Raw genomic sequence first — 17,482 nt, 5'->3', positions numbered from 1 at the left:
TCTAATTTCTACTAGGATCTAGTTAATTTGCATAGCTATTTTTCTGATTATTCAAAGTTACAAACCTTATTACAACATTGGTTTGGAGGAGATTTATAGCATCCAAAGCCCAAAGTGAATAATGCCAAAATATTTTACAAGCAAATCATTAATCCATAGAAAATAAGCAGCTTATGGGGAGAATAATATGCAAACCAAACCAGAAAGGTTACATAAGGAAATCTTATCAAATAAACAGTGTATGGAATAATTCTTCTATTATTCATTGGTAAGCAGGGTATAATGCAATAAGTCTCCAAGAGGTAAAAATCAGGCCTCCCTACCTGAGAGACATCATCAAAGAAAGAAGCAACATTCATCTTTTGCCAGTTAGGCTGAAACATCATCTCCGCCTCCTCTCTGTATATGGTGAAAGTATCATCTTTTTCCTCATGGTCATTTAACCCCCAACCTGCCCTCCTGACACGTATTTGGGTGACTGAAAGGCTCAAGAAGGATTACAAAACATTCCAGAAAGAGTCTTCTACCTGTCAGTGGTTTCCACATTGGGGTACCAAGGGAATCCGTAGCTGTGCTTTGGAATATTGTAAATTTTCAAGCAAAGTATGCTGTTGCCATCTTTGTTCCTGGGGGGGTTGTTCAGATACGGAGGGAGGAATGACTGGATATGTATAATGAACATGGGCTAGAGCTAAAGATATATTTTCATATAGTCTGTGTTTTTTTTTTTGTTTTGTTTTTGTTTTGTTTTTTTACTAGAAACTTGGGAGTGTAAACTCTTGGAATAATTCACAGTGCTACAGAATACAAACATTCTGTAAAAAACCAGCAACAGTTACTACAGTTACCTTTCAGGCCTTAAATCCATCAGTCTTCATCCAACTGAGGTTTGCCCTAAAATAAAGATCAGATGGGAGCCTCCACAGGAGCCAAACATCTTGATTATAAAAAATCGAAGAATGTTACTTTTTTTATGGGGAAGAAACTGATTGATAGGTATCAAAACACAAGGGATGAAAATTAGAACCAAGTGTTGAGTTGTTTGGAGTAACATCCTAGGTGGGGAAAAATGGGAAATAGGATCTTCATTGCCTGGTTCTGAAGAAATCTCCCGTGGACTCAGCCCTGGGGCAGGAGTGCAGGAATGCAAACAGCTTTTGAAATGAGTATGTTTGTCAGGCTGTCCTTTAGGAAACTTCTAGAAACAGTTAATGGGGGACAATTACATTAGACCATCACTAACCCAAGTGGTTTCCAGATTACTAATACCGTAGAAGGCTTTTCAAAAGGAGGTTTTTTTGTTTTTGTTTTGATGATCAGATAAGCTTAGAAAATGTACTCCTTTTTTGTAGGGTACGTTGCACCTTGGCCTATTAAAGATTCTGGCCTATTAAAGTAAAGACAGAAGTTTAATTTAATTTCCTCATTCCCAGGTTTCTTCTCCACAGAACCTTTTCGAGCCCTTTCCCTTTCCCTGCCTTTTTAAGAACCCTGTCCCACCAACCAGCTTTGAGAGGCGCTGCCCACTGCCCATGTTGGAAAGAATCTGATTCCGAGTTAGATTTCCATCTCCCTAGCTGTCGTACATTAAGCCAGCATTTCTCAACATTTGACTTGGCGTTTACAAGCATGTACAGATGCCCCAGCCTGTCCCCAGAGTTTCTGGGTACCAGGGGTGGTGCCGGTTACCTGCATTTTTGAGAAGCTCTTGCAAGGGGTCTTAGAGGTTCCAAGGTTAAGAGTTGCTTTGCTGGGAAGAACTTTCTAGTTTCCATTTCTTTTCCCTAAGGTTGCAGTAGGTACCTCCACAAGTCTTTTTGATGTTGGCACGTTTCCTGAAGGGAGCTGATTTCACTTTGAAAACAGACTGCTGCAAAGCTGTGGCTCGGAGTGTTTCAACCTATGGGCCTCTCCCTGTTGCGGGGTACCTGGACCCCGGTGCTGCTCCAGTGCAGGTGTGCTTCTGAGGTCGCGGGAAGGCTGCTCGGGGTTAGGGCAGAGAGAGGACAAGCCCCACCGAGGGGCCTGTTCCTGAGCTCCTCAAGTGGGGTGCCGCTCAGACCTGGAACTCTGCTTTCTCCGTAAGCTGATAACTGGGTCATGGCGAGCTTGACTTTGTGTTCTCTTGGAGAAATGTTCTCTGTTATGACTCTTCTGGTCTTACATCTCATGGCCTGACATTCTCTAGAATCTCTGTTCCTCCTCATGATACCATGAGAAGTGAGGCAGGAAAGAGCTGAGGAAGGTGAGTGGGTTTTTATGGTAACCAGTCAGGGAATTAACACAGGGATAGTGAAGGGAGGTGATGAATCCACGGGCTGTGGATTTTTCCACTAAAAATAACTGAAAGGGCCCAGGTGAGTACATAGGACCCTGAAACCAAGGCAGAGTCTACTGGATGTCCCCACACTGTGAAAGTGATGTGGGAAAAGCCCCAGAACCGAATGTTGAGTAAGAAGCAAGAGAATCAAGCTTTGCCCGTGGTGGATGAGGTGCATTGCTGAGGTCCGTTTGTCTTTTACTTTCTTCAGTCATACGTGGCCCCCTGGCCTGGCCCCAGAAGTTATGCTCGTAGTTAACTGGAGATTGTCAACTCGGATGGAAAGCAGCCCCCTTCCTGTTCATCAGTGGCTGGGGAGAGAGACCTCTTACTGGTCTGCCTTCTCTCTTTGTAGTTGTCTGAAATGAGTCGCCTACGGATAGGTCAGAAGGAAAGGGAAGCGAAGTCTGGAGAGTGTTGCAAGCACGCTGTAGTCCATTTCATATACATAATTCCCTCCGTTATTCCCCTCAACAGCCCTTGGAAGTACTTCTTGGTTCTTTAAAATAAAGATGAGACACAGAGGTTCAGAGAGATGAAATAAGTTTTCCAAGGGTTCACAACTCGGGAACGAGGGGGCCAGAATGTAGATCGGATTGATCCCGAAGTCCTCTTTGCTACCCCCAGGCTATTCCTGCCGTCTGTTCCTGATACCCGTGGCGGTGGTGCCTTCCCACTTGCTCCTGGATATCTTCTGTGCAATGAGCTCGATAACAAGCTCTTGAAAAAGAAAGTGAAGAGAAGCCTTCGAACACTTTCTTGCTTATTCTATATTGCTCTAGCCATGAAACCTGGCATGCTTCCTATTACCAGTCCTTCTGGAAAGGACTCTGTGACAGAAAGGAATATGGTGGCAGATTCATTCTTTTTTTTCTTTCTGAGTATATTTAGATTATATTTCATTTGATTTTATAAATAGTTGGTTTTCAAATAAGCAGTTAATAGTGTTCACTAGCAGTGTGTTTTATATGTAAAAATGTCTAGAACTTTATCATGGCATAAAAATTTCCTGGAGGAAATAGAAAATCAACTGTGGAGTAGATTGCTAACATTAGTAAAATAAATACGAATCCAAGGTTAACTGTTAGCCTAAACCTTTTCTTAATTCAAAATCTGAGTGAAGCCTTACTTGGTAAAAAAAAACAAAAAACAAAAAACCCACTTTATTTTAGCTCAGTTTGAAAGTCTAATGTGAAAATCACCATAGCCTTGCAGAATCGCAGCATGAATGATATTAACTATCTCCGTAACTTAATGACAGAGTACCAGACATCGCTGCCTGGGAGGCACATGTCCATAAGCTTCCAGGTTTAGAGATCACACATTTCTCAACTGTTAGCTCTGGACGCTGATCATTTAATTCGACTCTCACATTCTGCCAATGAGCCAAGTACAGAAGTGAGAGATCTTAAAACTCCTAAGGCTGGTGGGTGGCAGACAAGGCTTCCTATTCTCTTACCATAGGTAGTGGCGCCTTTAACTGGAATGTTTTTAAGAAACACTTTAGCCAAGCCCATTAGTGCTGTAGACTATTAGGCTTGGCCCAGTCTGTGCTTCTCCTGCGTCACTGAATCATAACTAAGCAACGTAAACATACCCCAGAAGCTGTGGGCTGAGCAGAGTGACAGTTGTCAGCGTTCAGCCCCGTTGCTTTGAGCTCTCTCAAATCCAGAGGAGCAGGTGGCCAACAGAATTTGGAAGCCTTTGGAATGTTATGCCAGTTGCTCAGTTACTCCAGAGTGATCATCGGTTCTTGTTGGCAGTTTCAACCCAGTTTGGAGGGTATGTGGCTTGTCTTCTACAAGGTAGCAGGAAGGTGACGCAGAGTTTAAATAAGCTGAAACAGAACGCCTGCAGGTGAGCCTAATCCCGAGCAAGGCTTCTAATCAAAGTAGTTGGATGGATAGTGATTGATAATTTTAGTGAAGAGTTGATTGTAGGGCTCTGCTATTATGTTGTTTGGAATTACACTTGCTTATTATTATCAGAAAGCACTGAGACATTTGGTAGCCCAATTAGTTTTGGGAAAAGTCTCTTAGAATGGAATGAAATCATCTTACTTTTCATTTTAATGCCAGAGGCTGATCTGATACTGTATATACTCCCTGGTTTTACACTGGGTTCTGTGCAGTGCAGAATGTTTTCTCCGAAGCACATGTGTTTTTGTCCAAGTCTGACAACTGTGGTCTGATCTGGCTGTTGGTCCCCCTGGTCACTAGCACTTCCAGCTGAGAAGTCTTTTGATGCCTCTCACCTGTTTGAGGTGCCTCTGCATCTGTTTGAATGGCTGCCTTTCTCCAGAGTGAGCTCACTAGTTTAGACTCTTCCTACTACAAAAGATAGAACATTCTGCTTACACTGGCCCAAGAAAAAAAGGGTACAGGCGCAGCTGGCTTCTAGGATTCTTTGATTCAGGACCTTAGATCACTTGGCTCTGCTCTTTGTACTGGCTTCATTTTTAGGTAGGGAAGAAAGGCTACAGCATCTAGATTTAAGTCTAGCTGAAGAATGAGCATGCTTCTCAATTTCTTTTTTTCTTTCTCATTGTATCTTGTGTTTTGTCAGATATATATATCTCATAATTACATAATATATGTAATTCTTAATTGAAGTACAGTTGACATGGTAAGTTTCAGGTGTATAGTGTGGTGATATCACAATTATATACATAATGAAATGCTCACCATGATAAGTGTAGTCACCCTCTGTCACCATACAAAGTTACTGCAATAGTATTGACTATATTACCCATACTGTACTTTGCATTTCCATGGCTTACTTATTTTATAACTGGAAGTTTGGGTCACTTAATCCCCTTCACCTATTTTACCTGTCCCTTCACTCCCCTTTGTAAATCACCAGTTTGTACTCTGTATTTATGGGTCTGTTTCTGGGTTTTTTTTGTTGTTATTTTTTTGTTGTTGTTCATTTGTTTCTTAGATTCTACATATAGTGAAATCATACGGTATTTGTCTTTCTCTGTCTGACTTACTTCGCTTGGCATAATGCCCTCTAGATCCATCAGAGTGGTTGTAAATGGCAAGATCTCATTCCTTTTTATGGCTGAGTAATATTCCATTGTGTGTGTCACTGTGCGTGCGTGTGTGTGTGTGTGTGTGTGTATAAGAGTGTGTCTGTATCACATCTTCTTTATGCATTCATCTGTTGATGGACAGCCTGTTTCTGTATCTTGGTTATTACAAATAATGTTGCAGTAAACATAGCGGTACACATATCTTTTCAAATTAGTGTTTTTATTTTCTTTGGAAAAATACCCAGAATTACCCATACAAGTGGGTTGTATGGTATTTCTATTTTTAATTTCTTGAGGAACCTCCATCTTGTTTTCCAGAGTGCTGCACCTGTTTATAATCCCACCAGTACAGAGGGTTCCTTTTCCTTCTCTCTCAGTCTTTCCAGCATACCCCAAGACTGATTTTCATTAGCTTTGATTGGGTCATATGTCCATCTCTGAACTGTCACTGTGGCCACGGGATTGAATTACTCAGCTGGCCAGGTCTTGGTCATGGTTATCACTCCCGAGGATGGATGGTTTCTTTCACACATGAGCTAGAGAAGATGTTGATTTTAGTAGATACTCTCAGGATTTTTAAAAGAGAATGTCCGGACTTGAAGGGAAATGAGCAGCAGGGGCTCTTTTCCTCAACTTGCATACTAGGGTATTGCTGAAGTGCATTATAGGTTTTGAAAGGTCTAAGAGTTAGTCTTCCAATAGAAGTATTGATTTTTTTTCTTCCAACATTTCTTCTTTTGGTTTCTCTAAACCATCTGTGAAAACTTTAATCATGTTTTTCTATTATGCTATCATTCACCAGGACAGTATCTAAACCCCCAATAAATGGGGATGTGATTCCTAGCTGTGATTCCTGGTCACAGCCATAGCCTTCTTGAAAGGGATAGGTGACTGGACACTTTTGTTTTTGATCTTGTTTTTCTGTCCCAACATTTTCAGGGCAATTTTCATTTGGGTAAGACAAATAGCTCCCACAGAGCCTGGGCTGGTAGATTATTATCACAATGTTATTTTTAAGCTTTTGCATATGATTTCTTTTCCTGTTAATAACTAAGACAAATAATTTTCTTAGTTGTTGAAAAAATCAGAATGAATTTCTGAATCCTTTGAAATGATGATGAGCTCACCATTCCTAAGTATGTATCATAGCAGTATTCTGTCTGTTAAGAGATCAGTCTCATCACGCCATGACAATAACTCTTTTTTATTATCTACTTTATGGGCCTTGGGTTCCTGGAAAGTGAAATTATGAGTATATATTAGCATACAGTTGATACTCAGTAGCTGGTGTATTTTCTTTATTTATTTTATCAGTTAGAGAAGCATCAAACTTCAATAAAAAGCTTTTCTTTTTATACACTGGCAGGTTTTTAAAACTGAAAACAAAAGAAGATAGAAAAAATTTGAATGCCATGATTGTTATCTTGCAGAATTCTGCTTCAAGTTAATAAAAAAGGAATTTAACTTTGGGACTTTAACAAGGCATTGTCTGAACTTTCATCCTTCGTTTCACCTGATAGCAAAGTGGGTTGAGAGAGGTTATCACACTTCCATATGATAATAACAAAGCTCTGAGTCAGGCCTGTAAGTACTGTTATATATACTGTTATATATATATAATGGCAGATATATATTATATCTGCCATTAGCAGTCTTCCCTCCACCCCAATCCTGGATGCTTCTAAGACTTTGTCTTTATATTTGGGTCTCAGCAGGTTTAGTAGGAGGAGCTTTGGCATATTTGATTTGTGTTTCCCTTAGTTGTGATTCGTACACTTCTTGGATCTGTAGCTCTATATCTTGAATCCATTTCGGCCTCCTGGTGACTGTCTTTGTGGCTGCTGCTTCTTTCTCCCCTTCTCTTCTTTTGGAATTCCAGTCTCACATGCATTAGTTCTCTCATCTGTGCTTAATGTGCCACCTCAGCTCTGTTCTGTGTTTTCAGTTGTTTTTTTACCCTCTCTGCTTCTGTGCGGGTCTATCCTACTCCTCTTGTGCTGTATCTCACCTGCTGTTAAACCCATGTATTGAACTATTAATCTCAATTATTATTATATCAATTATACATAGATTCTAGGTACTTGATAAAATTCTCTATTTTTAATCTATTTTCTTAAACATTATGATTGTAATTCTATTAAAATTCCTTTTTGATAATTACAATATGTAGATCACCTGTGGATCAGTATATTATCTGGTTTTTCTCTTAGTTTTTGGTCATCTATTCTTGTTTTCTGTCATGCTTTGTAATTGTCTATTAAGTACCTGATGTCATATGTGAAAAATTGTGTTGTCTCTGGATACTGTTATCTTCCTTCAGAGAAGACTGAAATTTTTTCTGGTGGACAGTTGAATAAGGCTATTCCCCTAGATTCAGTCAACAATGATGATGACTGGATTGGGGTTTCAGGCTTTTCTGTTTCTGTGTACCTGACTCCTAAGACATAGCCCATCAAGGGTCTTACCAGAAAGCCAGGGCTCCTGCTCCATGTCAGACCCTAAATTTCAAGTCCCAGGCAGAGTGGGATTGACAAAAACTTCTTCTTCTTTTTTTTTTTTTTTAAAGATTTATTTATTTATTTATTTGACAGAGATCACAAGTAGGCAGAGAGACAGGCAGAGAGAGAGATCGGAAGCAGGCTTCCTGCGGAGCAGGGAGCCCGATGCGGGGCTCGATCCCAGGACCCTGAGATCATGACCTGAGCCGAAGGCAGCAGCCCAAACCACTGAGACACCCAGGCGCCCCTGACAAAAACTTCTTAACTTTTTAGCCTCTTGGCAGTGGCTTTCTGCTTATTTTCTCCTTTTACAACTCCTATATTTACAAGTCATATAAAAGTTCAGCAAGTGCCTTGAATGCAAAGTCTGAGCAGCATATTTGGTTCATGTTCCCGGGGTTCCCTTTTCTCTGGGATACTGTCTGCTCAAGTCCTGGCTGCAGTGGTGGTCTGACCTCCATGTTCCATCTCTTCAACCCAGGGAGACTGCTCCAGGCTATGGGCTGTGTCTGTCTGCTTACCTCTTCTTCTCCTGCCCTTCCTATCCTCCACTTCCTCCTTCTTTTCCTTCTTCTCTCCCTCCGCCCTTCTTCATTTTTAGTCCACCTTTTGTAGTTGCTCTCAGTGGGGGACTTAGTGTGATATTGCCCTTACGTTTTGGAATTATTTTATATTCTGAGGGTTCTCATGAATGCCATATATATGAAAGTATTGTTTATTCAGAACAAGGTTTTACTTCAAGCAAAGAGGGTATGCACATATTTTAACTGTTTTGAGGTAAAAAAAACTTTCTGCTGATTGCCAGAAGTGGGGGTTAGGGGTAGAATGAAATGGGTGAAGGGAGTCAAAAAGTGCAAAGTTTCAGTTATAAAACAAGTCATGGGGGGCGCCTGGGTGACTCAGTGGGTTAAAGCCTCTGCCTTCAGTTTAGGTCATGATCCCAGAGTCCTGGGATTGAGCCCCACATGGGGCTCTCTGCTCAGCAGGGAGCCTGCTTCCTCTTCTCTCTCTGCCTGCTTCTCTGCGTACTTGTGATCTCTGTCTGTCAAATAAATAAATAAAATAGTAAAAAAAAAAAAAAAAAAACAAGTCATAGGAATATAATATACAAAATGGTGACTATACTTTATTGAATATTTGGAAGCCACTAAGAGAGTAGACATTAAAAGTTCTCATCACAAGGGAAAAGTTTGCTAGCAAAATAGATACAACTGACCCTTGAGCAACATGGGTTTGAACTCTGCAGGTCCACTTAAATGTGGATTTTTGTCAACAAATGTACTGGAAATTTTTTTTTTTTATAGATTTAAAATAATTTGAAAAAACTTGTTGACAAACTGTGTAACCTAGAAGTACCAAAAAAATTAAGAAAAAGTTCAGTATTACTGAAAGAATATAGGACATAATACCCATAAAATACAAAATAGATGTTATTTGACTATATTATTGGTAAGGCTTCTGGGGGAAGTGAAAAGTTATAGGCAGATTTGTAACCATGTGTGTTGGGGGCAGGGAGGGTCGGTATCTCTAACCTGCACATTGTTCAAGGGTCAACTGTAGATACAGAGTGGAAGAAATCACTTATGAACATAGATACAAAACTGCTAAACAAAATATTAGCAAACTGCTAAACAAAATATTAGCAAACTGCATCCTTTAAGGTTTTTAAAAAAAATCACAACTTAGCTGGAATTCCTTATTCTAGGAATTTAAGGATGGTTTAGCATAAGAAAATCTTTTTTATAATTTACTCATATTCACAATTAAATCTGAAAACCTTATGTTTATCTCAACTGATATAGGAACGTATATAATAAAATTCAACTTTCATTCATGCAAAGCTTCTTAGCAATAATGGAGCATTTCTAATCTGATAAGGTATAGCTAACAAAAATGTTCAGTAAATATCATATTTAACTGTGACACTTAAGCAAAGTTTCCATTAAATGCAAAACAATTAATTACCTAAAAATAAGAAATAAAACAGTCCCACTCACAATAGCATCAAAACAATAAAATACTTCGGAATAAATTTAACCAAGGAAGTGAAAGGTCTATACACCAAAAACTATAAGACTTTGATGAGAGAAATTGAAAAATACACAAACAAATGGAAAGATACTTCATGCTTATTGATGAAAGAATTAATGGGTCCATGTTACCCAAAACTATCTATAGATTCAGTGCAATCCTTATGAAGATTCCAATGGCATTTTTTACAGAAATAGAAAGAAAAAGTCCTAAAATTTGTATGTAACCACAAAAGATCTCAAATAGACAAAGCAATCTTGAGAAGGAAGAACGAAGCTGGAGACATCACACTGTCTGATTTCAAATTATATTACAAATTATAGTAAACAAAACAACATGACATTGGTATAAAGCACACATACCAATGGAACAGAATTGAGAACCCAGAAATAAACCTTCACATACACAGGCAACTAATATTTCTCAAGGGAGTCAAGAACATTCAGTGTAGAAAAGATGGTCTTCTTTAATAAATTGTGCTAGGAAAGTTGGATATTAATGTGTAAAAAATGAAATTAGACCCTTATATTACACCACTCACAAAAATTAACCAAAATGGAGGGGAGGAGTCAAGATGGCGGAGAAGTAGCAAGCTGAGACTGCTTCAGCTAGCCGGAGATCAGCTAGATAGCTTATCTAAAGATTGCAAACACCTGAAAATCCATCGGCAGACCGAAGAGAAGAAGAACAGCAATTCTGGAAACAGAAAAACAACCACTTTCTGAAAGGCAGGACCGGCGGAGAAGTGAATCCAAAGCGACGGGAAGATAGACCCCGGGGGGAGGGGCCGGCTCCCGGCAAGCGGCGGAGCAACCGCGCACAAAATCAGGACTTTTAAAAGTCTGTTCCGCTGAGGGACATCAGTCCAGAGGCTAAACCGGGGCGAAGCCCACGCGGGGTCAGCGTGGCCTCAGGTCCCGCAGGGTCACAGAAGGATCGGGGGTGTCTGAGTGTCGCAGAGCTTGCGGGTATTGGAACGGGAAAGCCGGCTACAGAGACAGAGCCGACAGTAAGCTCACAGCTCGGGGTGACCTTGAACCGGTCGCAGGCTCGGTGAGCTCGGAGCGCGGCCGGAGGTCAGGCAGACGGGAATAACTGGGCGCTGTTCTCTGAGGGCGCACTGAGGAGTGGGGCCCTGGGCTCTCGGCTCCTCCGGGCCGGAGACCAGGAGGCCGCCATTTGTGTTCCCGTCCTCCGGAACTCTACGGAAAGCGCTCAGGGAACAAAAGCTCCTGAAAGCAAACCCGAGCGGATTACTCACCCCGGCCCCGGGTAAGGGCGGTGTAATTCCGCCTGGGGCAAAGACACTTGAGAATCACTACAACAGGCCCCTCCCCCAGAAGATCAACAAGAAATCCAGCCGAGACCAAGTTCACCTACCAAGGAGTGCGGTTTCAATACCAAGGAGAGCAGCAGAATTCCAGAGGAGGAGAAAGCAAAGCACGGAACTCATGGCTTTTTTCCTGTGATTTTTTTTTAGTCTTGCAGTTAATTTAATTTTTTCTTTTTCATTTTTTTTTTCTTTTTTTCTTTTTCTTCTCGCCTTCGGGTAAAATTTTTTTTTTTTTTAACTGTTACCTTTTTCTTTTTTAACGATTTTTTACTAGTTTATCTAATATATATATTTTTTCTTTTTTACATTTTTCTCAGGTGTTTTCTTTTTTTAAAAAAAAAATTTTTCTTTTCTTTTTTTTTCTTTCTTCCTTTTTGAACCGCTTTTTATCCCCTTTCTCCCCACTCACGATTTTGGATCTCTTCTAATTTAGCTAAAGCATATTTTTCTGGGGTTGTTGCCACCCTTTTAGTATTTTACTTGCCCCTTCATTTACTCTTATCTGGCCAAAATGACAAGACGTAAAAATTCAACGCAAAAAAAAGAACAAGAGGCAGTACCAAAGGCTAGGGACCTAATCAATACAGACATCGGTAATATGTCAGATCTAGAGTTCAGAATGACAATTCTCAAGGTTCTAGCCGGGCTCGAAAAAGGCATGGAAGATATTAGAGAAACCCTCTCGAGAGATATAAAAGCCCTTTCTGGAGAAATAAAAGAACTAAAATCTAACCAAGTTGAAATCAAAAAAGCTATTAATGAGGTGCAATCAAAAATGGAGGCTCTAACTGCTAGGATAAATGAGGCAGAAGAAAGAATTAGTGATATAGAAGACCAAATGACAGAGAATAAAGAAGCTGAGCAAAAGAGGGACAAACAGCTACTGGACCACGAGGGGAGAATTCGAGAATTAAGTGACACCATAAGACGAAACAACATTAGAATAATTGGGATTCCAGAAGAAGAAGAAAGAGAGAGGGGAGCAGAAGGTATACTGGAGAGAATTATTGGGGAGAATTTCCCCAATATGGCAAAGGGAACGAGCATCAAAATTCAGGAGGTTCAGAGAACGCCCCTCAAAATCAATAAGAATAGGCCCACACCCCGTCACCTAATAGTAAAATTTACAAGTCTCAGTGACAAAGAGAAAATCCTGAAAGCAGCCCGGGAAAAGAAGTCTGTAACATACAATGGTAAAAATATTAGATTGGCAGCTGACTTATCCACAGAGACCTGGCAGGCCAGAAAGAGCTGGCATGATATTTTTAGAGCACTAAACGAGAAAAACATGCAGCCCAGAATACTATATCCAGCTAGGCTATCATTGAAAATAGAAGGAGAGATTAAAAGCTTCCAGGACAAACAAAAACTGAAAGAATTTGCAAATACCAAACCAGCTCTACAGGAAATATTGAAAGGGGTCCTCTAAGCAAAGAGAGAGCCTACAAGTGGTAGATCAGAAAGGAACAGAGACCATATACAATAACAGTCACCTTACAGGCAATACAATGGCACTAAATTCATATCTCTCAATAGTTACCCTAAATGTGAATGGGCTAAATGCCCCTGTCAAAAGACACAGGGTATCAGAATGGATAAAAAAACAAAACCCATCTATATGTTGCCTCCAAGAAACTCATTTTAAGCCCGAAGACACCTCCAGATTTAAAGTGAGGGGGTGGAAAAGAATTTACCATGCTAATGGACATCAGAAGAAAGCAGGAGTGGCAATCCTTATATCAGATCAATTAGATTTTAAGCCAAAGACTATAATAAGAGATGAGGAAGGACACTATATCATACTCAAAGGGTCTGTCCAACAAGAAGATTTAACAATTTTAAATATCTATGCCCCCAACGTGGGAGCAGCCAACTATATAAACCAATTAATAACAAAATCAAAGAAACACATCAACAACAATACAATAATAGTAGGGGACTTTAACACTCCCCTCACTGAAATGGACAGGTCATCCAAGCAAAAGATCAGCAAGGAAATAAAGGCCTTAAACGACACACTGGACCAGATGGACATCACAGATATATTCAGAACATTTCATCCCAAAGCAACAGAATACACATTCTTCTCTAGTGCACATGGAACATTCTCTAGAATAGATCACATCCTCGGTCCTAAATCAGGACTCAACCGGTATCAAAAGATTGGGATCATTCCCTGCATATTTTCAGACCACAATGCTCTAAAGCTAGAACTCAACCACAAAAGGAAGTTTGGAAAGAACCCAAATACATGGAGACTAAACAGTATCCTTCTAAAGAATGAATGGGTCAACCGGGAAATTAAAGAAGAATTGAAAAAAATCATGGAAACAAATGATAATGAAAATACAACGGTTCAAAATCTGTGGGACACAATAAAGGCAGTCCTGAGAGGAAAATATATAGCGGTACAAGCCTTTCTCAAGAAACAAGAAAGGTCTCAGGTACACAACCTAACCCTACACCTAAAGGAGCTGGAGAAAGAACAAGAAAGAAACCCTAAGCCCAGCAGGAGAAGAGAAATCATAAAGATCAGAGCAGAAATCAATGAAATAGAAACCAAAAAAACAATAGAAAAAATCAACGAAAGTAGGAGCTGGTTCTTTGAAAGAATTAATAAAATTGATAAACCCCTGGCCCGACTTATCAAAAAGAAAAGAGAAAGGACCCAAATAAATAAAATCATGAATGAAAGAGGAGAGATCACAACTAACACCAAAGAAATACAAACTATTATAAGAACATACTATGAGCAACTCTACGGCAATAAATTTGACAATCTGGAAGAAATGGATGCATTCCTAGAAACATATAAACTACCACAACTGAACCAGGAAGAAATAGAAAGCCTGAACAGACCCATAACCAGTAAGGAGATTGAAACAGTCATTAAAAATCTCCAAACAAACAAAAGCCCAGGGCCAGATGGCTTCCCGGGGGAATTCTACCAAACATTTAAAGAAGAACTAATTCCTATTCTCCTGAAACTGTTCCAAAAAATAGAAATGGAAGGAAAACTTCCAAACTCATTTTATGAGGCCAGCATCACCTTGATCCCAAAACCAGACAAGGATCCCACCAAAAAAGAGAGCTATAGACCGATATCCTTGATGAACACAGATGCGAAAATACTCAACAAAATACTAGCCAATAGGATTCAACAGTACATTAAAAAGATTATTCACCACGACCAAGTGGGATTTATTCCAGGGCTGCAAGGTTGGTTCAACATCCGCAAATCAGTCAATGTGATACAACACATCAATAAAAGAAAGAACAAGAACCATATGATACTTTCAATAGATGCTGAAAAAGCATTTGACAAAGTACAGCATCCCTTCCTGATCAAAACTCTTCAAAGTGTAGGGATAGAGGGCACATACCTCAATATCATCAAAGCCATCTATGAAAAACCCACCGCAAATATCATTCTCAATGGAGAAAAACTGAAAGCTTTTCCACTAAGGTCAGGAACACGGCAGGGATGTCCATTATCACCACTGCTATTCAACATAGTACTAGAGGTCCTAGCCTCAGCAATCAGACAACAAAAGGAAATTAAAGGCATCCAAATTGGCAAAGAAGAAGTCAAATTATCACTCTTCGCAGATGATATGATACTATATGTGGAAAACCCAGAAGACTCCACTCCAAAACTGCTAGAACTTATACAGGAATTCAGTAAAGTGTCAGGATATACAATCAATGCACAGAAATCAGTTGCATTTCTCTACACCAACAGCAAGACAGAAGAAAGAGATATTAAGGAGTCAATCCCATTTACAATTGCATCCAAAACCATAAGATACCTAGGAATAAACCTAACCAAAGAGACACAGAATCTATACTCAGAAAACTATAAAGTACTCATGAAAGAAATTGAGGAAGACACAAAGAAATGGAAAAATGTTCCATGCTCCTGGATTGGAAGAATAAATATTGTGAAAATGTCTATGCTACCTAAAGCAATCTACACATTTAATGCAATTCCTATCAAAGTACCATCCATCTTTTTCAAAGAAATGGAACAAATAATGCTAAAATTTATATGGAACCAGAAAAGACCTCGAATAGCCAAAGGGATATTGAAAAAAAAAGCCAACGTTGGTGGCATCACAATTCCGGACTTCAAGCTCTATTACAAAGCTGTCATCATCAAGACAGCATGGTACTGGCACAAAAACAGACACATAGATCAATGGAATAGAATAGAGAGCCCAGAAATAGACCCTCAAATCTATGGTCAACTCATCTTCGACAAAGCAGGAAAGAATGTCCAATGGAAAAAAGACAGCCTCTTCAATAAATGGTGCTGGGAAAATTGGACAGCCACATGCAGAAAAATGAAATTGGACCATTTCCTTACACCACACACAAAAATAGACTCAAAATGGATGAAGGACCTCAATGTGCGAAAGGAATCCATCAAAATCCTTGAGGAGAACACAGGAAGCAACCTCTTCGACCTCTGCCGCAGCAACATCTTCCTAGGAACAACGCAAAAGGCAAGGGAAGCAAGGGAAAAAATGAACTATTGGGATTTCATCAAGATCAAAAGCTTTTGCACAGCAAAGGAAACAGTTAACAAAATCAAAAGACAACTGACAGAATGGGAGAAGATATTTGCAAACGACATATCAGATAAAGGACTAGTGTCCAGAATCTATAAAGAACTTAGCAAACTCAACACCCAAAGAACAAATAATCCAATCAAGAAATGGGCAGAGGACATGAACAGACATTTCTGCAAAGAAGACATCCAGATGGCCAACAGACACATGAAAAAGTGCTCCATATCACTCGGCATCAGGGAAATACAAATCAAAACCACAATGAGATATCACCTCACACCAGTCAGAATGGCTAAAATCAACAAGTCAGGAAATGACAGATGCTGGCGAGGATGTGGAGAAAGGGGAACCCTCCTACACTGTTGGTGGGAATGCAAGCTGGTGCAGCCACTCTGGAAAACAGCATGGAGGTTCCTCAGAATGTTGAAAATAGAACTGCCCTATGACCCAGCAATTGCACTATTGGGTATTTACCCTAAAGATACAAATGTAGTGATCCAAAGGGGCACATGCACCCGAATGTTTATAGCAGCAATGTCCACAATAGCCAAACTATGGAAAGAACCTAGATGTCCATCCACAGATGAATGGATCAAGAAGATGTGGTATATATACACAATGGAATACTATGCAGCCATCAAAAGAAATGAAATCTTGCCATTTGCGACAACATGGATGGAACTAGAGCGTATCATGCTTAGCGAAATAAGTCAAGCAGAGAAAGACAACTATCATATGATCTCCCTGATATGAGGAAGTGGTGATGCAACATGGAGGCTTAAGTGGGTAGGAGAAGAATCAATGAAACAAGATGGGATTGGGAGGGAGACAAACCATAAGTGACTCTTAATCTCACAGAACAAACTGAGGGCTGCTGGGGGGAGGGGGTTTGGGAGAAGGGGGTGGGATTATGGACATTGGGGAGGGTATGTGCTTTGGTGAGTGCTGTGAAGTGTGTAAACCTGGTGATTCACAGACCTGTACCCCTGGGGATAAAAATATATGTTTATAAAAAAAAAAAAAAAAAAGAAAGGACAAGTACCCAACTTTTGTAGCAGCATGGACGGGACTGGAAGAGATTATTATGCTGAGTGAAATAAGTCAAGCAGAGAGAGTCAATTATCATATGGTTTCACTTATTTGTGGAGCATAACAAATAGCATGGAGGACATGGGGAGTTAGAGAGGAGAAGGGAGTTGGGGGAAATTGGAAGGGGAGGTGAACCATGAGAGACTATGGACTCTGAAAAACAATCTGAGGATTTTGAAGGGGTGGGGGGTGGGAGTTTGGGGTACCAGGTGGTGGGTATTATAAAGGGCACGAATTGCATGGAGCACTGGGTGTGGTGAAAAATAATGAATACTGTTATGCTGAAAATAAAAAATAAATTAAAAAAAAATTAACCAAAATGGATTAAAGACTTAAATATAAGACCTGAAACTGTAAAGCTCCTTGAAGAAAATATAGAGGAAAAAATCTCCTTGATATTAGTCTAGGCAGTGATTTTTTTTAAAGATGTGGCTCCTAAACAACAAGTAACAAAAGTAAAAACAAACAAGTAGGACTACATTAACCTAAAAAACTTCTGCACAGCAAAATAAATGCTCAACCAAAATGAAAAGTCAACCGTGGAATGAGAGACAATATTTCAGACCAAATGTCTGATAAGGGGTAAAGATCTAAAATATATAAGGA

The 17,482-nt window shown here is 39.9% G+C and overlaps 1 protein-coding gene across 15 annotated transcripts in view; it reads left to right on the top strand.

The window, feature by feature from the left end:
* CSGALNACT1 (chondroitin sulfate N-acetylgalactosaminyltransferase 1) overlaps positions 1 to 17,482 on the top strand; it is a 339,942-nt gene that overhangs the window by 155,360 nt on the left and 167,100 nt on the right. The window contains exon 1 of one of the 15 annotated variants that reach the window (XM_082715188.1): positions 3,935 to 4,177. The exons of the other annotated variants lie outside the window; for them this stretch is intronic. The gene's annotated coding sequence lies outside the window, so the exon portion shown is untranslated. Of the gene's footprint in view, positions 1 to 3,934; positions 4,178 to 17,482 lie in introns of those variants that run through there. 15 annotated transcript variants of the gene reach the window in all.

The sequence above is a fragment of the Mustela nivalis genome (assembly GCF_964662115.1).
Source record: "Mustela nivalis genome assembly, chromosome: 20".
Classification (NCBI taxonomy): Eukaryota; Metazoa; Chordata; class Mammalia; order Carnivora; family Mustelidae; genus Mustela; species Mustela nivalis.
This window is presented reverse-complemented; position numbering and strand designations above follow the sequence as displayed.